This window comes from Lethenteron reissneri, chromosome 23 (assembly GCF_015708825.2).
Source record: "Lethenteron reissneri isolate LAM-NWPU_2019-01 chromosome 23, ASM1570882v1, whole genome shotgun sequence".
In the NCBI taxonomy this organism is placed as follows: Eukaryota; Metazoa; Chordata; class Hyperoartia; order Petromyzontiformes; family Petromyzontidae; genus Lethenteron; species Lethenteron reissneri.
This window is the reverse complement of record NC_083801.1, coordinates 1,430,510-1,450,281: the sequence shown is the minus strand read 5'-3', so window position 1 is coordinate 1,450,281 and position 19,772 is coordinate 1,430,510. Positions and strand designations below refer to the sequence as shown.

Below are 19,772 nucleotides of genomic sequence, written 5' to 3'. Positions count from 1 at the left end.
ACGTCACACGTGGGACACACAGACATTCATGGCTCATTATAGTAGTAACTAGTTTAACGATGGCGACAGTTTGTTCTGGCTCACTGCAGTCAAAAAAATAATGACTTTCGCCATTATCGCTCCTGCGTGCAATTTTTGGAATGTTATAAAACTTTAATGCGCCTAAAATATATATTTTTTCATTATTATCGGGGGATAGCGCGAACGCAGTCCCCCAGTACCACAAATTACACAGTCGAGTTTCCCGCATTTGGGGAAATCGCAGGGGTCAACCCACCCGCAGTGCAATGGATGAGCCTCGCCCTGGGAGGACCACCTAACTGATCATGGTGCCGCCCCTGTCAGGTAAGTATGAGTTGGGTTGCTCCCACTATCCCGATACGAACCAGAACCCTGTACCTTTACTCTATGGGCCCTTCAAAGGCTTTTAAATATTCTATGGTTCTTTCGGTAAAGAACCTTAGAATGTGAATTTTTGCAGTCACGATAATTTTAAGCCCATCTTTTACGTGGCTGTAATAAAAAATAAAAGTGAAATAAATGAATGTTAAAAATGAAAACTATATGATTAAAACGCTCATTTGTAAAGGAAATTAACCATTTTTTAATTATTAAACACTTAACTGACGGTCAGGTTTTTGGGCAAAGCCCCTAAAAAACGTATTCTGGGTAATGTTAGCTCACGACACAAGTGGCGTTACTAGATTAGAGGTTTTCACCTCTGGTTCTGTAAGTTTTGTCGGGCGATGAGAATCCTGGCCACATCTAGCATCATAATCTGATATTTGAACCAGTCCCTGGGCAAAGTGGCGAAGTATGATCAAACAGTCTCCTTGACCCATGCGAAAATAAATTCTCATGTTCTCTCATTTAATCATTATTGATGTTAACTCCACAACTGATGAGTGTATTGCCACATGTGCATTTTGTAAAAAATAAATATGTTTGCGAAAGCAGGCCAAACATTTCCAACTAGCGCTTTGCCCGTCCAAGGACGGGTGTATTTGAGTAAATCTGAATCTTGCAAGTGAAAAGCAGACCGCGACGTGATATTCATTGCATGAATTTGTGTGCAATTTGTAAGGCCGCGGTGACACAGACTTATTTCATTTGACACGTATAACGCCTTAGTCATCATGACGTCCTTTTACTTCTATGTCTCAATAGCGTTACGGAGATCGCGTGACGTGAGGGTTCTGCCTTTGGAGTGAGGGTTGTAAATTGACGCTGAGAAGGGGGGAGGAGGCACCTCGCGCCCCCATGTGGAGTGACGTCACCCGCTAATTATTATTAATGGTGGAGTGTCCATTTGGAGGAAGTCACCTCTTCATGATTATTAATGAGGGGGGCTGTTCGATGTGGAGTGACGTCACCCGCTAATTATTATTAATGGTGGAGTGTCCATTTGGAGGAAGTCACCTCTTCATGATTATTGATGAGGGGGGCTGGCCAACGTGGAGTGACGTCACACGTGGGACACAGACATTTATGGCTCATTATAGTAGTAACTAGTTTAACGATGGCGACAGTTTGTTCTGGCTCACTGCAGTAAAAAAAATAATGACTTTCGCCATTATCGCTCCTGCGTGCAATTTTTGGAATGTTATAAAACTTTAATGCGCCTAAAATATATATTTTTTCATTATTATCGGGGGATAGCGCGAACGCAGTCCCCCAGTACCACAAATTACACAGTCGAGTTTCCCGCATTTGGGGAAATCGCAGGGGTCAACCCACCCGCAGTGCAATGGATGAGCCTCGCCCTGGGAGGACCACCTAACTGATCATGGTGCCGCCCCTGTCAGGTAAGTATGAGTTGGGTTGCTCCCACTATCCCGATACGAACCAGAATTCTGTACCTTTACTCTATGGGCCCTTCAAAGGCTTTTACATATTCTATGGTTCTTTCGGTAAAGAACCATAGAATGTGAATTTCTGCAGTCACGAAAATTTTATGCCCAGCTTTTACGTGGCTGTAATAAAAAATAAAAGTGAAATAAATGAATGTTAAAAATGAAAACTATATGATTAAAACGCTCATTTGTAAAGGAAATTAACCATTTTTAATTATTAAACACTTAACTGATGGTCAGGTTTTTGAGCAAAGCCCCTAAAAAACTTATTCTGGGTAATGTTAGCTCATGACACAAGTGGTGTTATTAGATTAGAGGTTTTCACCTCTGGTTCTGTTAGTTTTTTAGGGCGATGAGAATCCTGGCCACATCTAGCATCATAATCTGATATTTGAACCAGTCCCTGGGCAAAGTGGCGAAGTATGATCAAACAGTCTCCTTGACCCATGCGAAAATAAATTATCATGTTCTTTCATTTAATCATTATTGATGTTAACTCCACAACTGATGAGTATATTGCCACATGTGCATTTTGTAAAAAATAAATACGTTTACGAAAGCAGGCCAAACATTTCCAACTAGCGCTTTGCCCGTCCAAGGACGGGTGTATTTGAGTAAATCTGAATCTTGCAAGTGAAAAGCAGACCGCGACGTGATATTCATTGCATGAATTTGTGTGCAATTTGTAAGGCCGCGGTGACACAGACTTATTTCATTTAACACGTATAACGCCTTAGTCATCATGACGTCCTTTTACTTCTATGTCTCAATAGCGTTACGGAGATCGCGTGACGTGAGGGTTCTGCCTTTGGAGTGAAGGGTTGTAAGTTGACGCTGAGGAGGGGGGAGGAGGCACCTCGCGCCCCCATGTGGAGTGACGTCACCCGCTAATATTATTAATGGTGGAGTGTCCATTTGGAGGAAGTCACCTCTTCATGATTATTAATGAGGGGGGCTGTTCGATGTGGAGTGACGTCACCCGCTTATGGTTATTAATGACAGGGGCACCATGTGTAGGACGTCACCTGTTCATAATCATTAATGAGGGGGGCTGGCCAACGTGGAGTGACGTCACACGAACGTGGAGTGACATCACACGTGGGACACAGACATTCATGGCTCATTATAGTAGTAACTAGTTTAACGATGGCGACAGTTTGTTCTGGCTCACTGCAGTCAAAAAAATAATGACTTTCGCCATTATCGCTCCTGCGTGCAATTTTTGGAATGTTATAAAACTTTAATGCGACTAAAATATATATCTTTTCATTATTATCGGGGGATAGCGCGAACGCAGTCCCCCAGTACCACAAATTACACAGTCGAGTTTCCCGCATTTGGGGAAATCGCAGGGGTCAACCCACCCGCAGTGCAATGGATGAGCCTCGCCCTGGGAGGACCACCTAACTGATCATGGTGCCGCCCCTGTCAGGTAAGTATGAGTTGGGTTGCTCCCACTATCCCGATACGAACCAGAATTCCTGTACCTTTACTCTATGGGCCCTTCAAAGGCTTTTACATATTCTATGGTTCTTTCGGTAAAGAACCTTAGAATGTGAATTTCTGCAGTCACGATAATTTTAAGCCCAGCTTTTACGTGGCTGTAATAAAAAATAAAAGTGAAATAAATGAATGTTAAAAATGAAAACTATATGATTAAAACGCTCATTTGTAAAGGAAATTAACCATTTTTTAATTATTAAACACTTAACTGACGGTCAGGTTTTTGGGCAAAGCCCCTAAAAAACGTATTCTGGGTAATGTTAGCTCACGACACAAGTGGCGTTACTAGATTAGAGGTTTTCACCTCTGGTTCTGTAAGTTTTGTCGGGCGATGAGAATCCTGGCCACATCTAGCATCATAATCTGATATTTGAACCAGTCCCTGGCCAAAGTGGGGAAGTATGATCAAACAGTCTCCTTGACCCATGCGAAAATAAATTATCATGTTCTTTCATTTAATCGTTATTGATGTTAACTCCACAACTGATGAGTGTATTGCCACGTGCATTTTCTAAAAAATAAATATGCTTGCGAAAGCAGGCCAAACATTTCCAACTAGCGCTTTGCCCGTCCAAGGACGGGTGTATTTGAGTAAATCTGAATCTTGCAAGTGAAAAGCAGACCGCGACGTGATATTCATTGCATGAATTTGTGTGCAATTTGTAAGGCCGCGGTGACACAGACTTATTTCATTTAACACGTATAACGCCTTAGTCATCATGACGTCCTTTTACTTCTATGTCTCAATAGCGTTACGGAGATCGCGTGACGTGAGGGTTCTGCCTTTAGAGTGAGGGTTGTAAGTTGACGCTGAGGAGGGGGGAGGAGGCACCTCGCGCCCCCATGTGGAGTGACGTCACCCGCTAATTATTATTAATGGTGGAGTGTCCATTTGGAGGAAGTCACCTCTTCATGATTATTAATGAGGGGGGCTGTTCGATGTGGAGTGACGTCACCCGCTTATGGTTATTAATGACGGGGCACCATGTGTAGGACGTCACCTGTTCATAATCATTAATGAGGGGGGCTGGCCAACGTGGAGTGACGTCACACGTGGGACACAGACATTCATGGCTCATTATAGTAGTAACTAGTTTAACGATGGCGACAGTTTGTTCTGGCTCACTGCAGTAAAAAAAATAATGACTTTCGCCATTATCGCTCCTGCGTGCAATTTTTGGAATGTTATAAAACTTTAATGCGCCTAAAATATATATTTTTTCATTATTATCGGGGGATAGCGCGAACGCAGTCCCCCAGTACCACAAATTACACAGTCGAGTTTCCCGCATTTGGGGAAATCGCAGGGGTCAACCCACCCGCAGTGCAATGGATGAGCCTCGCCCTGGGAGGACCACCTAACTGATCATGGTGCCGCCCCTGTCAGGTAAGTATGAGTTGGGTTGCTCCCACTATCCCGATACGAACCAGAATTCTGTACCTTTACTCTATGGGCCCTTCAAAGGCTTTTACATATTCTATGGTTCTTTCGGTAAAGAACCATAGAATGTGAATTTCTGCAGTCACGAAAATTTTATGCCCAGCTTTTACGTGGCTGTAATAAAAAATAAAAGTGAAATAAATGAATGTTAAAAATGAAAACTATATGATAAAAACGCTCATTTGTAAAGGAAATTAACCATTTTTAAATTATTAAACACTTAACTGATGGTCAGGTTTTTGAGCAAAGCCCCTAAAAAACTTATTCTGGGTAATGTTAGCTCATGACACAAGTGGTGTTATTAGATTAGAGGTTTTCACCTCTGGTTCTGTTAGTTTTTTAGGGCGATGAGAATCCTGGCCACATCTAGCATCATAATCTGATATTTGAACCAGTCCCTGGGCAAAGTGGCGAAGTATGATCAAACAGTCTCCTTGACCCATGCGAAAATAAATTATCATGTTCTTTCATTTAATCATTATTGATGTTAACTCCACAACTGATGAGTATATTGCCACATGTGCATTTTGTAAAAAATAAATACGTTTACGAAAGCAGGCCAAACATTTCCAACTAGCGCTTTGCCCGTCCAAGGACGGGTGTATTTGAGTAAATCTGAATCTTGCAAGTGAAAAGCAGACCGCGACGTGATATTCATTGCATGAATTTGTGTGCAATTTGTAAGGCCGCGGTGACACAGACTTATTTCATTTGACACGTATAACGCCTTAGTCATCATGACGTCCTTTTACTTCTATGTCTCAATAGCGTTACGGAGATCGCGTGACGTGAGGGTTCTGCCTTTGGAGTGAGGGTTGTAAATTGACGCTGAGAAGGGGGGAGGAGGCACCTCGCGCCCCCATGTGGAGTGACGTCACCCGCTAATTATTATTAATGGTGGAGTGTCCATTTGGAGGAAGTCACCTCTTCATGATTATTAATGAGGGGGGCTGTTCGATGTGGAGTGACGTCACCCGCTAATTATTATTAATGGTGGAGTGTCCATTTGGAGGAAGTCACCTCTTCATGATTATTGATGAGGGGGGCTGGCCAACGTGGAGTGACGTCACACGTGGGACACAGACATTTATGGCTCATTATAGTAGTAACTAGTTTAACGATGGCAACAGTTTGTTCTGGCTCACTGCAGTCAAAAAAATAATGACTTTCGCCATTATCGCTCCTGCGTGCAATTTTTGGAATGTTATAAAACTTTAATGCGACTAAAATATATATTTTTTCATTATTATCGGGGGATAGCGCGAACGCAGTCCCCCAGTACCACAAATTACACAGTCGAGTTTCCCGCATTTGGGGAAATCGCAGGGGTCAACCCACCCGCAGTGCAATGGATGAGCCTCGCCCTGGGAGGACCACCTAACTGATCATGGTGCCGCCCCTGTCAGGTAAGTATGAGTTGGGTTGCTCCCACTATCCCGATACGAACCAGAATTCTGTACCTTTACTCTATGGGCCCTTCAAAGGCTTTTACATATTCTATGGTTCTTTCGGTAAAGAACCATAGAATGTGAATTTCTGCAGTCACGAAAATTTTATGCCCAGCTTTTACGTGGCTGTAATAAAAAATAAAAGTGAAATAAATGAATGTTAAAAATGAAAACTATATGATTAAAACGCTCATTTGTAAAGGAAATTAACCATTTTTAAATTATTAAACACTTAACTGATGGTCAGGTTTTTGAGCAAAGCCCCTAAAAAACTTATTCTGGGTAATGTTAGCTCACTGACACAAGTGGTGTTATTAGATTAGAGGTTTTCACCTCTGGTTCTGTAGTTTTGTAGGGCGATGAGAATCCTGGCCACATCTAGCATCATAATCTGATATTTGAACCAGTCCCTGGCAAAGTGGCGAAGTATGATCAAACAGTCTCCTTGACCCATGCGAAAATAAATTATCATGTTCTTTCATTTAATCATTATTGATGTTAACTCCACAACTGATGAGTATATTGCCACATGTGCATTTTGTAAAAAATAAATATGTTTGCGAAAGCAGGCCAAACATTTCCAACTAGCGCTTTGCCCGTCCAAGGACGGGTGTATTTGAGTAAATCTGAATCTTGCAAGTGAAAAGCAGACCGCGACGTGATATTCATTGCATGAATTTGTGTGCAATTTGTAAGGCCGCGGTGACACAGACTTATTTCATTTAACACGTATAACGCCTTAGTCATCATGACGTCCTTTTACTTCTATGTCTCAATAGCGTTACGGAGATCGCGTGACGTGAGGGTTCTGCCTTTGGAGTGAGGGTTGTAAGTTGACGCTGAGGAGGGGGGAGGAGGCACCTCGCGCCCCCATGTGGAGTGACGTCACCCGCCAAATATTATTAATGGTGGAGTGTCCATTTGGAGGAAGTCACCTCTTCATGATTATTAATGAGGGGGGCTGGTCGATGTGGAGTGACGTCACCCGCTTATGGTTATTAATGACGGGGCACCATGTGTAGGACGTCACCTGTTCATAATCATTAATGAGGGGGGCTGGCCAACGTGGAGTGACGTCACACGTGGGACACACAGACATTCATGGCTCATTATAGTAGTAACTAGTTTAACGATGGCGACAGTTTGTTCTGGCTCACTGCAGTAAAAAAAATAATGACTTTCGCCATTATCGCTCCTGCGTGCAATTTTTGGAATGTTATAAAACTTTAATGCGCCTAAAATATATATTTTTTCATTATTATCGGGGGATAGCGCGAACGCAGTCCCCCAGTACCACAAATTACACAGTCGAGTTTCCCGCATTTGGGGAAATCGCAGGGGTCAACCCACCCGCAGTGCAATGGATGAGCCTCGCCCTGGGAGGACCACCTAACTGATCATGGTGCCGCCCCTGTCAGGTAAGTATGAGTTGGTTGCTCCCACTATCCCGATACGATCCCCAACCCTGTACCTTTACTCTATGGGCCCTTCAAAGGCTTTTACATATTCTATGGTTCTTTCGGTAAAGAACCATAGAATGTGAATTTCTGCAGTCACGAAAATTTTAAGCCCAGCTTTTACGTGGCTGTAATAAAAAATTAAAGTGAAATAAATGAATGTTAAAAATGAAAACTATATGATTAAAACGCTCATTTGTAAAGGTAATTAACCATTTTTTAATTATTAAACACTTAACTGACGGTCAGGTTTTTGGGCAAAGCCCCTAAAAAACGTATTCTGGGTAATGTTAGCTCACGACACAAGTGGCGTTACTAGATTAGAGGTTTTCACCTCTGGTTCTGTAAGTTTTGTCGGGCGATGAGAATCCTGGCCACATCTAGCATCATAAACTGATATTTGAACCAGTCCCTGGCCAAAGTGGGGAAGTATGATCAAACAGTCTCCTTGACCCATGCGAAAATAAATTATCATGTTCTTTCATTTAATCGTTATTGATGTTAACTCCACAACTGATGAGTGTATTGCCACGTGCATTTTCTAAAAAATAAATATGCTTGCGAAAGCAGGCCAAACATTTCCAACTAGCGCTTTGCCCGTCCAAGGACGGGTGTATTTGAGTAAATCTGAATCTTGCAAGTGAAAAGCAGACCGCGACGTGATATTCATTGCATGAATTTGTGTGCAATTTGTAAGGCCGCGGTGACACAGACTTATTTCATTTAACACGTATAACGCCTTAGTCATCATGACGTCCTTTTACTTCTATGTCTCAATAGCGTTACGGAGATCGCGTGACGTGAGGGTTCTGCCTTTAGAGTGAGGGTTGTAAGTTGACGCTGAGGAGGGGGGAGGAGGCACCTCGCGCCCCCATGTGGAGTGACGTCACCCGCTAATTATTATTAATGGTGGAGTGTCCATTTGGAGGAAGTCACCTCTTCATGATTATTAATGAGGGGGGCTGTTCGATGTGGAGTGACGTCACCCGCTTATGGTTATTAATGGACGGGGCACCATGTGTAGGACGTCACCTGTTCATGAATCATTAATGAGGGGGGCTGGCCAACGTGGAGTGACGTCACACGTGGGACACAGACATTCATGGCTCATTATAGTAGTAACTAGTTTAACGATGGCGACAGTTTGTTCTGGCTCACTGCAGTAAAAAAAATAATGACTTTCGCCATTATCGCTCCTGCGTGCAATTTTTGGAATGTTATAAAACTTTAATGCGCCTAAAATATATATTTTTTCATTATTATCGGGGGATAGCGCGAACGCAGTCCCCCAGTACCACAAATTACACAGTCGAGTTTCCCGCATTTGGGGAAATCGCAGGGGTCAACCCACCCGCAGTGCAATGGATGAGCCTCGCCCTGGGAGGACCACCTAACTGATCATGGTGCCGCCCCTGTCAGGTAAGTATGAGTTGGGTTGCTCCCACTATCCCGATACGAACCAGAATTCTGTACCTTTACTCTATGGGCCCTTCAAAGGCTTTTACATATTCTATGGTTCTTTCGGTAAAGAACCATAGAATGTGAATTTCTGCAGTCACGAAAATTTTATGCCCAGCTTTTACGTGGCTGTAATAAAAAATAAAAGTGAAATAAATGAATGTTAAAAATGAAAACTATATGATAAAAACGCTCATTTGTAAAGGAAATTAACCATTTTTAATTATTAAACACTTAACTGATGGTCAGGTTTTTGAGCAAAGCCCCTAAAAAACTTATTCTGGGTAATGTTAGCTCATGACACAAGTGGTGTTATTAGATTAGAGGTTTTCACCTCTGGTTCTGTTAGTTTTTTAGGGCGATGAGAATCCTGGCCACATCTAGCATCATAATCTGATATTTGAACCAGTCCCTGGCTAAAGTGGCGAAGTATGATCAAACAGTCTCCTTGACCCATGCGAAAATAAATTATCATGTTCTTTCATTTAATCATTATTGATGTTAACTCCACAACTGATGAGTATATTGCCACATGTGCATTTTGTAAAAAATAAATACGTTTACGAAAGCAGGCCAAACATTTCCAACTAGCGCTTTGCCCGTCCAAGGACGGGTGTATTTGAGTAAATCTGAATCTTGCAAGTGAAAAGCAGACCGCGACGTGATATTCATTGCATGAATTTGTGTGCAATTTGTAAGGCCGCGGTGACACAGAATTATTTCATTTGACACGTATAACGCCTTAGTCATCATGACGTCCTTTTACTTCTATGTCTCAATAGCGTTACGGAGATCGCGTGACGTGAGGGTTCTGCCTTTGGAGTGAGGGTTGTAAGTTGACGCTGAGGAGGGGGGAGGAGGCACCTTGCGCCCCCATGTGGAGTGACGTCACCCGCTAATTATTATTAATGGTGGAGTGTCCATTTGGAGGAAGTCACCTCTTCATGATTATTAATGAGGGGGGCTGTTCGATGTGGAGTGACGTCACCCGCTTATGGTTATTAATGACAGGGCACCATGTGTAGGACGTCACCTGTTCATAATCATTAATGAGGGGGGCTGGCCAACGTGGAGTGACGTCACACGTGGGACACAGACATTCATGGCTCAGTATAGTAGTAACTAGTTTAACGATGGCAACAGTTTGTTCTGGCTCACTGCAGTCAAAATAATAATGAATTTCGCCATTATCGCTCCTGCGTGCAATTTTTGGAATGTTATAAAACTTTAATGCGACTGAAATATATATTTTTTCATTATTATCGGGGGATAGCGCGAACGCAGTCCCCCAGTACCACAAATTACACAGTCGAGTTTCCCGCATTTGGGGAAATCGCAGGGGTCAACCCACCCGCAGTGCAATGGATGAGCCTCGCCCTGGGAAGACCACCTAACTGATCATGGTGCCGCCCCTGTCAGGTAAGTATGAGTTGGGTTGCTCCCACTATCCCGATACGAACCAGAATTCCTGTACCTTTACTCTATGGGCCCTTCAAAGGCTTTTACATATTCTATGGTTCTTTCGGTAAAGAACCATAGAATGTGAATTTTTGCAGTCACGAAAATTTTAAGCCCAGCTTTTACGTGGCTGCAATAAAAAATAAAAGTGAACTAAATGAATGTTAAAAATGAAAACTACATGATTAAAACGCTAATTTGTAAAGGAAATTAACCATTTTTTTAGTATTAAACACTTAACTGACGGTCAGGTTTTTGGGCAAAGCCCCTAAAAAACGTATTCTGGGTAATGTTAGCTCACGACACAAGTGGCGTTACTAGATTAGAGGTTTTCACCTCTGGTTCTGTAAGTTTTGTCGGGCGATGAGAATCCTGGCCACATCTAGCATCATAAACTGATATTTGAACCAGTCCCTGGCCAAAGTGGGGAAGTATGATCAAACAGTCTCCTTGACCCATGCGAAAATAAATTATCATGTTCTTTCATTTAATCGTTATTGATGTTAACTCCACAACTGATGAGTGTATTGCCACGTGCATTTTCTAAAAAATAAATATGCTTGCGAAAGCAGGCCAAACATTTCCAACTAGCGCTTTGCCCGTCCAAGGACGGGTGTATTTGAGTAAATCTGAATCTTGCAAGTGAAAAGCAGACCGCGACGTGATATTCATTGCATGAATTTGTGTGCAATTTGTAAGGCCGCGGTGACACAGAATTATTTCATTTAACACGTATAACGCCTTAGTCATCATGACGTCCTTTTACTTCTATGTCTCAATAGCGTTACGGAGATCGCGTGACGTGAGGGTTCTGCCTTTGGAGTGAGGGTTGTAAGTTGACGCTGAGGAGGGGGGAGGAGGCACCTCGCGCCCCCATGTGGAGTGACGTCACCCGCTAATTATTATTAATGGTGGAGTGTCCATTTGGAGGAAGTCACCTCTTCATGATTATTAATGAGGGGGGCTGTTCGATGTGGAGTGACGTCACCCGCTTATGGTTATTAATGACGGGGCACCATGTGTAGGACGTCACCTGTTCATAATCATTAATGAGGGGGGCTGGCCAACGTGGAGTGACGTCACACGTGGGACACAGACATTCATGGCTCATTATAGTAGTAACTAGTTTAACGATGGCGACAGTTTGTTCTGGCTCACTGCAGTAAAAAAAATAATGACTTTCGCCATTATCGCTCCTGCGTGCAATTTTTGGAATGTTATAAAACTTTAATGCGCCTAAAATATATATTTTTTCATTATTATCGGGGGATAGCGCGAACGCAGTCCCCCAGTACCACAAATTACACAGTCGAGTTTCCCGCATTTGGGGAAATCGCAGGGGTCAACCCACCCGCAGTGCAATGGATGAGCCTCGCCCTGGGAGGACCACCTAACTGATCATGGTGCCGCCCCTGTCAGGTAAGTATGAGTTGGGTTGCTCCCACTATCCCGATACGAACCAGAATTCCTGTACCTTTACTCTATGGGCCCTTCAAAGGCTTTTACATATTCTATGGTTCTTTCGGTAAAGAACCATAGAATGTGAATTTCTGCAGTCACGAAAATTTTATGCCCAGCTTTTACGTGGCTGTAATAAAAAATAAAAGTGAAATAAATGAATGTTAAAAATGAAAACTATATGATAAAAACGCTCATTTGTAAAGGAAATTAACCATTTTTTAATTATTAAACACTTAACTGACTGGTCAGGTTTTTGAGCAAAGCCCCTAAAAAACTTATTCTGGGTAATGTTAGCTCATGACACAAGTGGTGTTATTAGATTAGAGGTTTTCACCTCTGGTTCTGTAGTTTTGTAGGGCGATGAGAATCCTGGCCACATCTAGCATCATAATCTGATATTTGAACCAGTCCCTGGGCAAAGTGGCGAAGTATGATCAAACAGTCTCCTTGACCCATGCGAAAATAAATTATCATGTTCTTTCATTTAATCATTATTGATGTTAACTCCACAACTGATGAGTATATTGCCACATGTGCATTTTGTAAAAAATAAATATGTTTACGAAAGCAGGCCAAACATTTCCAACTAGCGCTTTGCCCGTCCAAGGACGGGTGTATTTGAGTAAATCTGAATCTTGCAAGTGAAAAGCAGACCGCGACGTGATATTCATTGCATGAATTTGTGTGCAATTTGTAAGGCCGCGGTGACACAGACTTATTTCATTTAACACGTATAACGCCTTAGTCATCATGACGTCCTTTTACTTCTATGTCTCAATAGCGTTACGGAGATCGCGTGACGTGAGGGTTCTGCCTTTGGAGTGAGGGTTGTAAGTTGACGCTGAGGAGGGGGGAGGAGGCACCTCGCGCCCCCATGTGGAGTGACGTCACCCGCTAATATTATTAATGGTGGAGTGTCCATTTGGAGGAAGTCACCTCTTCATGATTATTAATGAGGGGGGCTGTTCGATGTGGAGTGACGTCACCCGCTATGGTTATTAATGACGGGGCACCATGTGGAGGACGTCACCTGTTCATGATCATTATGAGGGGGGCTGGCCAACGTGGAGTGACGTCACACGTGGGACACAGACATTCATGGCTCATTATAGTAGTAACTAGTTTAACGATGGCGACAGTTTGTTCTGGCTCACTGCAGTCAAAAAAATAATGACTTTCGCCATTATCGCTCCTGCGTGCAATTTTTGGAATGTTATAAAACTTTAATGCGCCTAAAATATATATTTTTTCATTATTATCGGGGGATAGCGCGAACGCAGTCCCCCAGTACCACAAATTACACAGTCGAGTTTCCCGCATTTGGGGAAATCGCAGGGGTCAACCCACCCGCAGTGCAATGGATGAGCCTCGCCCTGGGAGGACCACCTAACTGATCATGGTGCCGCCCCTGTCAGGTAAGTATGAGTTGGGTTGCTCCCACTATCCCGATACGAACCAGAACCCTGTACCTTTACTCTATGGGCCCTTCAAAGGCTTTTACATATTCTATGGTTCTTTCGGTAAAGAACCATAGAATGTGAATTTCTGCAGTCACGAAAATTTTATGCCCAGCTTTTACGTGGCTGTAATAAAAAATAAAAGTGAAATAAATGAATGTTAAAAATGAAAACTATATGATTAAAACGCTCATTTGTAAAGGAAATTAACCATTTTTAAATTATTAAACACTTAACTGATGGTCAGGTTTTTGAGCAAAGCCCCTAAAAAACTTATTCTGGGTAATGTTAGCTCATGACACAAGTGGTGTTATTAGATTAGAGGTTTTCACCTCTGGTTCTGTTAGTTTTTTAGGGCGATGAGAATCCTGGCCACATCTAGCATCATAATCTGATATTTGAACCAGTCCCTGGCAAAGTGGCGAAGTATGATCAAACAGTCTCCTTGACCCATGCGAAAATAAATTATCATGTTCTTTCATTTAATCATTATTGATGTTAACTCCACAACTGATGAGTATATTGCCACATGTGCATTTTGTAAAAAATAAATATGTTTGCGAAAGCAGGCCAAACATTTCCAACTAGCGCTTTGCCCGTCCAAGGACGGGTGTATTTGAGTAAATCTGAATCTTGCAAGTGAAAAGCAGACCGCGACGTGATATTCATTGCATGAATTTGTGTGCAATTTGTAAGGCCGCGGTGACACAGACTTATTTCATTTAACACGTATAACGCCTTAGTCATCATGACGTCCTTTTACTTCTATGTCTCAATAGCGTTACGGAGATCGCGTGACGTGAGGGTTCTGCCTTTGGAGTGAGGGTTGTAAGTTGACGCTGAGGAGGGGGGAGGAGGCACCTCGCGCCCCCATGTGGAGTGACGTCACCCGCCAAATATTATTAATGGTGGAGTGTCCATTTGGAGGAAGTCACCTCTTCATGATTATTAATGAGGGGGGCTGGTCGATGTGGAGTGACGTCACCCGCTTATGGTTATTAATGACGGGGCACCATGTGTAGGACGTCACCTGTTCATAATCATTAATGAGGGGGGCTGGCCAACGTGGAGTGACGTCACACGTGGGACACACAGACATTCATGGCTCAGTATAGTAGTAACTAGTTTAACGATGGCAACAGTTTGTTCTGGCTCACTGCAGTCAAAAAAATAATGACTTTCGCCATTATCGCTCCTGCGTGCAATTTTTGGAATGTTATAAAACTTTAATGCGACTAAAATATATATTTTTTCATTATTATCGGGGGATAGCGCGAACGCAGTCCCCCAGTACCACAAATTACACAGTCGAGTTTCCCGCATTTGGGGAAATCGCAGGGGTCAACCCACCCGCAGTGCAATGGATGAGCCTCGCCCTGGGAGGACCACCTAACTGATCATGGTGCCGCCCCTGTCAGGTAAGTATGAGTTGGGTTGCTCCCACTATCCCGATACGAACCAGAATTCTGTACCTTTACTCTATGGGCCCTTCAAAGGCTTTTACATATTCTATGGTTCTTTCGGTAAAGAACCATAGAATGTGAATTTTTGCAGTCACGAAAATTTTAAGCCCATCTTTTACGTGGCTGTAATAAAAAATAAAAGTGAAATAAATGAATGTTAAAAATGAAAACTATATGATTAAAACGCTCATTTGTAAAGGAAATTAACCATTTTTTAATTATTAAACACTTAACTGACGGTCAGGTTTTTGGGCAAAGCCCCTAAAAAACGTATTCTGGGTAATGTTAGCTCACGACACAAGTGGCGTTAATAGATTAGAGGTTTTCACCTCTGGTTCTGTAAGTTTTGTCGGGCGATGAGAATCCTGGCCACATCTAGCATCATAAACTGATATTTGAACCAGTCCCTGGCCAAAGTGGGGAAGTATGATCAAACAGTCTCCTTGACCCATGCGAAAATAAATTATCATGTTCTTTCATTTAATTATTTTGATGTTAACTCCACAACTGATGAGTATATTGCCATATGTGCATTTTGTAAAACATAAATATGTTTGCGAAAGCTGGCCAAACATTTCCAACTAGCGCTTTGCCCGTCCAAGGACGGGTGTATTTGAGTAAATCTGAATCTTGCAAGTGAAAAGCAGACCGCGACGTGATATTCATTGCATGAATTTGTGTGCAATTTGTAAGGCCGCGGTGACACAGACTTATTTCATTTAACACGTATAACGCCTTAGTCATCATGACGTCCTTTTACTTCTATGTCTCAATAGCGTTACGGAGATCGCGTGACGTGAGGGTTCTGCCTTTAGAGTGAGGGTTGTAAGTTGACGCTGAGGAGGGGGGAGGAGGCACCTCGCGCCCCCATGTGGAGTGACGTCACCCGCTAATATTATTAATGGTGGAGTGTCCATTTGGAGGAAGTCACCTCTTCATGATTATTAATGAGGGGGGCTGTTCGATGTGGAGTGACGTCACCCGCTATATGGTATTAATGACGGGGCACCATGTGTAGGACGTCACCTGTTCATAATCATTAATGAGGGGGGCTGGCCAACGTGGAGTGACGTCACACGTGGGACACACAGACATTCATGGCTCATTATAGTAGTAACTAGTCTAACGATGGCGACAGTTTGTTCTGGCTCACTGCAGTCAAAAAAATAATGACTTTCGCCATTATCGCTCCTGCGTGCAATTTTTGGAATGTTATAAAACTTTAATGCGCCTAAAATATATATTTTTTCATTATTATCGGGGGATAGCGCGAACGCAGTCCCCCAGTACCACAAATTACACAGTCGAGTTTCCCGCATTTGGGGAAATCGCAGGGGTCAACCCACCCGCAGTGCAATGGATGAGCCTCGCCCTGGGAGGACCACCTAACTGATCATGGTGCCGCCCCTGTCAGGTAAGTATGAGTTGGGTTGCTCCCACTATCCCGATACGAACCAGAACTCTGTACCTTTACTCTATGGGCCCTTCAAAGGCTTTTACATATTCTATGGTTCTTTCGGTAAAGAACCATAGAATGTGAATTTCTGCAGTCACGAAAATTTTATGCCCAGCTTTTACGTGGCTGTAATAAAAAATAAAAGTGAAATAAATGAATGTTAAAAATGAAAACTATATGATTAAAACGCTCATTTGTAAAGGAAATTAACCATTTTTAAATTATTAAACACTTAACTGATGGTCAGGTTTTTGAGCAAAGCCCCTAAAAAACTTATTCTGGGTAATGTTAGCTCACGACACAAGTGGCGTTACTAGATTAGAGGTTTTCACCTCTGGTTCTGTAGTTTTGTCGGGCGATGAGAATCCTGGCCACATCTAGCATCATAATCTGATATTTGAACCAGTCCCTGGGCAAAGTGGCGAAGTATGATCAAACAGTCTCCTTGACCCATGCGAAAATAAATTATCATGTTCTTTCATTTAATCATTATTGATGTTAACTCCACAACTGATGAGTATATTGCCACATGTGCATTTTGTAAAAAATAAATATGTTTGCGAAAGCAGGCCAAACATTTCCAACTAGCGCTTTGCCCGTCCAAGGACGGGTGTATTTGAGTAAATCTGAATCTTGCAAGTGAAAAGCAGACCGCGACGTGATATTCATTGCATGAATTTGTGTGCAATTTGTAAGGCCGCGGTGACACAGACTTATTTCATTTAACACGTATAACGCCTTAGTCATCATGACGTCCTTTTACTTCTATGTCTCAATAGCGTTACGGAGATCGCGTGACGTGAGGGTTCTGCCTTTAGAGTGAGGGTTGTAAGTTGACGCTGAGGAGGGGGGAGGAGGCACCTCGCGCCCCCATGTGGAGTGACGTCACCCGCCAAATATTATTAATGGTGGAGTGTCCATTTGGAGGAAGTCACCTCTTCATGATTATTAATGAGGGGGGCTGGTCGATGTGGAGTGACGTCACCCGCTTATGGTTATTAATGACGGGGCACCATGTGTAGGACGTCACCTGTTCATAATCATTAATGAGGGGGGCTGGCCAACGTGGAGTGACGTCACACGTGGGACACACAGACATTCATGGCTCAGTATAGTAGTAACTAGTTTAACGATGGCAACAGTTTGTTCTGGCTCACTGCAGTCAAAAAAATAATGACTTTCGCCATTATCGCTCCTGCGTGCAATTTTTGGAATGTTATAAAACTTTAATGCGACTGAAATATATATTTTTTCATTATTATCGGGGGATAGCGCGAACGCAGTCCCCCAGTACCACAAATTACACAGTCGAGTTTCCCGCATTTGGGGAAATCGCAGGGGTCAACCCACCCGCAGTGCAATGGATGAGCCTCGCCCTGGGAGGACCACCTAACTGATCATGGTGCCGCCCCTGTCAGGTAAGTATGAGTTGGGTTGCTCCCACTATCCCGATACGAACCAGAACCCTGTACCTTTACTCTATGGGCCCTTCAAAGGTTTTACATATTCTATGGTTCTTTCGGTAAAGAACCATAGAATGTGAATTTTTGCAGTCACGAAAATTTTAAGCCCAGCTGTTACGTGGCTGCAATAAAAAATAAAAGTGAACTAAATGAATGTTAAAAATGAAAACTACATGATTAAAACGCTAATTTGTAAAGGAAATTAACCATTTTTTTACTATTAAACACTTAACTGACGGTCAGGTTTTTGGGCAAAGCCCCTAAAAAACGTATTCTGGGTAATGTTAGCTCACGACACAAGTGGCGTTACTAGATTAGAGGTTTTCACCTCTGGTTCTGTAAGTTTTGTCGGGCGATGAGAATCCTGGCCACATCTAGCATCATAAACTGATATTTGAACCAGTCCCTGGCCAAAGTGGGGAAGTATGATCAAACAGTCTCCTTGACCCATGCGAAAATAAATTATCATGTTCTTTCATTTAATCATTATTGATGTTAACTCCACAACTGATGAGTATATTGCCACATGTGCATTTTGTAAAAAATAAATATGTTTGCGAAAGCAGGCCAAACATTTCCAACTAGCGCTTTGCCCGTCCAAGGACGGGTGTATTTGAGTAAATCTGAATCTTGCAAGTGAAAAGCAGACCGCGACGTGATATTCATTGCATGAATTTGTGTGCAATTTGTAAGGCCGCGGTGACACAGACTTATTTCATTTAACACGTATAACGCCTTAGTCATCATGACGTCCTTTTACTTCTATGTCTCAATAGCGTTACGGAGATCGCGTGACGTGAGGGTTCTGCCTTTAGAGTGAGGGTTGTAAGTTGACGCTGAGGAGGGGGGAGGAGGCACCTCGCGCCCCCATGTGGAGTGACGTCACCCGCCAATATTATTAATGGTGGAGTGTCCATTTGGAGGAAGTCACCTCTTCATGATTATTAATGAGGGGGGCTGTTCGATGTGGAGTGACGTCACCCGCTTATGGTTATTAATGACGGGGCACCATGTGTAGGACGTCACCTGTTCATAATCATTAATGAGGGGGGCTGGCCAACGTGGAGTGACGTCACACGTGGGACACACAGACATTCATGGCTCAGTATAGTAGTAACTAGTTTAACGATGGCAACAGTTTGTTCTGGCTCACTGCAGTCAAAAAAATAATGACTTTCGCCATTATCGCTCCTGCGTGCAATTTTTGGAATGTTATAAAACTTTAATGCGCCTAAAATATATATTTTTTCATTATTATCGGGGGATAGCGCGAACGCAGTCCCCCAGTACCACAAATTACACAGTCGAGTTTCCCGCATTTGGGGAAATCGCAGGGGTCAACCCACCCGCAGTGCAATGGATGAGCCTCGCCCTGGGAGGACCACCTAACTGATCATGGTGCCGCCCCTGTCAGGTAAGTATGAGTTGGGTTGCTCCCACTATCCCGATACGAACCAGAACCCTGTACCTTTACTCTATGGGCCCTTCAAAGGCTTTTACATATTCTATGGTTCTTTCGGTAAAGAACCATAGAATGTGAATTTCTGCAGTCACGAAAATTTTAATGCCCAGCTTTTACGTGGCTGTAATAAAAAATAAAAGTGAAATAAATGAATGTTAAAAATGAAAACTATATGATTAAAACGCTAATTTGTAAAGGAAATTAACCATTTTTTAACTATTAAACACTTAACTGACGGTCAGGTTTTTGGGCAAAGCCCCTAAAAACTTATTCTGGGTAATGTTAGCTCACGACACAAGTGGCGTTACTAGATTAGAGGTTTTCACCTCTGGTTCTGTAATTTTTGTCGGGCGATGAGAATCCTGGCCACATCTAGCATCATAATCTGATAT

General features: G+C 42.8%; 14 non-coding genes across 14 annotated transcripts; all 14 read right to left on the bottom strand.

The window, feature by feature from the left end:
- Window positions 1–189: 189 nt before the first annotated feature.
- On the bottom strand, window positions 190–353 carry LOC133346246 (U1 spliceosomal RNA). Its single transcript, XR_009755514.1, has one exon. It is a non-coding gene; the product is annotated as a U1 spliceosomal RNA (small nuclear RNA).
- A 1,296-nt stretch (window positions 354–1,649) lies between these two features.
- On the bottom strand, window positions 1,650–1,813 carry LOC133346245 (U1 spliceosomal RNA). The gene has a single exon (XR_009755513.1). It is a non-coding gene; the product is annotated as a U1 spliceosomal RNA (small nuclear RNA).
- Window positions 1,814–3,129: 1,316 nt separating this feature from the next.
- LOC133346244 (U1 spliceosomal RNA) lies at window positions 3,130–3,293 on the bottom strand. The gene has a single exon (XR_009755512.1). It is a non-coding gene; the product is annotated as a U1 spliceosomal RNA (small nuclear RNA).
- Window positions 3,294–4,587: 1,294 nt separating this feature from the next.
- Window positions 4,588–4,751, bottom strand: LOC133346243 (U1 spliceosomal RNA). The gene has a single exon (XR_009755511.1). It is a non-coding gene; the product is annotated as a U1 spliceosomal RNA (small nuclear RNA).
- Window positions 4,752–6,047: 1,296 nt separating this feature from the next.
- On the bottom strand, window positions 6,048–6,211 carry LOC133346242 (U1 spliceosomal RNA). Its single transcript, XR_009755510.1, has one exon. It is a non-coding gene; the product is annotated as a U1 spliceosomal RNA (small nuclear RNA).
- Window positions 6,212–7,507: 1,296 nt separating this feature from the next.
- On the bottom strand, window positions 7,508–7,671 carry LOC133346241 (U1 spliceosomal RNA). Its single transcript, XR_009755509.1, has one exon. It is a non-coding gene; the product is annotated as a U1 spliceosomal RNA (small nuclear RNA).
- A 1,294-nt stretch (window positions 7,672–8,965) lies between these two features.
- On the bottom strand, window positions 8,966–9,129 carry LOC133346279 (U1 spliceosomal RNA). The gene has a single exon (XR_009755544.1). It is a non-coding gene; the product is annotated as a U1 spliceosomal RNA (small nuclear RNA).
- A 1,294-nt stretch (window positions 9,130–10,423) lies between these two features.
- On the bottom strand, window positions 10,424–10,587 carry LOC133346250 (U1 spliceosomal RNA). The gene has a single exon (XR_009755518.1). It is a non-coding gene; the product is annotated as a U1 spliceosomal RNA (small nuclear RNA).
- Window positions 10,588–11,881: 1,294 nt separating this feature from the next.
- Window positions 11,882–12,045, bottom strand: LOC133346277 (U1 spliceosomal RNA). Its single transcript, XR_009755543.1, has one exon. It is a non-coding gene; the product is annotated as a U1 spliceosomal RNA (small nuclear RNA).
- Window positions 12,046–13,338: 1,293 nt separating this feature from the next.
- Window positions 13,339–13,502, bottom strand: LOC133346276 (U1 spliceosomal RNA). The gene has a single exon (XR_009755542.1). It is a non-coding gene; the product is annotated as a U1 spliceosomal RNA (small nuclear RNA).
- Window positions 13,503–14,798: 1,296 nt separating this feature from the next.
- On the bottom strand, window positions 14,799–14,962 carry LOC133346275 (U1 spliceosomal RNA). Its single transcript, XR_009755541.1, has one exon. It is a non-coding gene; the product is annotated as a U1 spliceosomal RNA (small nuclear RNA).
- A 1,295-nt stretch (window positions 14,963–16,257) lies between these two features.
- LOC133346274 (U1 spliceosomal RNA) lies at window positions 16,258–16,421 on the bottom strand. The gene has a single exon (XR_009755540.1). It is a non-coding gene; the product is annotated as a U1 spliceosomal RNA (small nuclear RNA).
- A 1,296-nt stretch (window positions 16,422–17,717) lies between these two features.
- On the bottom strand, window positions 17,718–17,881 carry LOC133346273 (U1 spliceosomal RNA). Its single transcript, XR_009755539.1, has one exon. It is a non-coding gene; the product is annotated as a U1 spliceosomal RNA (small nuclear RNA).
- A 1,295-nt stretch (window positions 17,882–19,176) lies between these two features.
- On the bottom strand, window positions 19,177–19,340 carry LOC133346272 (U1 spliceosomal RNA). Its single transcript, XR_009755538.1, has one exon. It is a non-coding gene; the product is annotated as a U1 spliceosomal RNA (small nuclear RNA).
- Between the last annotated feature and the right edge of the window lie 432 nt (window positions 19,341–19,772).